The sequence below is a fragment of the Penaeus monodon genome, chromosome 28 (genome assembly GCF_015228065.2).
Source record: "Penaeus monodon isolate SGIC_2016 chromosome 28, NSTDA_Pmon_1, whole genome shotgun sequence".
In the NCBI taxonomy this organism is placed as follows: domain Eukaryota; kingdom Metazoa; phylum Arthropoda; class Malacostraca; order Decapoda; family Penaeidae; genus Penaeus; species Penaeus monodon.
This window is the reverse complement of record NC_051413.1, coordinates 28,317,885-28,318,309: the sequence shown is the minus strand read 5'-3', so window position 1 is coordinate 28,318,309 and position 425 is coordinate 28,317,885. Positions and strand designations below refer to the sequence as shown.

Sequence of the window (425 nt, the reverse complement as noted above, 5' to 3'; positions counted from 1 at the left end):
TAAATATTGCGAAACAGATGGAATAAGAACTAATGAAAAAGCCAAACACAATGTGATAGGAAATTGATTTAGAAATTGGGTAATTCAATCAATAATACAATAAAACATAACATAAACTAGCAAATAAACATAAACATAAATTATATTCACAAACCTGCTTAAAAAAACGCAACCAAATAAGTGATTTGTAAGAGAAAAGTAAATTTATCATCTCAGTGTGTGCTCTTAATCAGAATCTGAACGTAAAATCTAGTAAAAAAAAAATGTCATGAAATTCTGTCATGAAAATACCATCACATCTCATGACGCGTGTTTCTCAGACGTAGAACGGCTGAACGATTCCCTTGGTGGATATAAAAGCTTGAACTCCCTTTAGCCTGAAGCACAATCTTGCTTGACTTCATAGCGGAAAGCTTTGCACAATG

General features: G+C 32.2%; 1 protein-coding gene across 1 annotated transcript in view; it reads left to right on the top strand.

Moving 5' to 3' along the window:
- The window catches only part of LOC119591149 (glycine-rich RNA-binding protein 1-like), a 3,246-nt gene that overhangs the window by 1,708 nt on the left and 1,113 nt on the right, over nt 1–425 (top strand). The gene's annotated exons all lie outside the window — the stretch shown is intronic.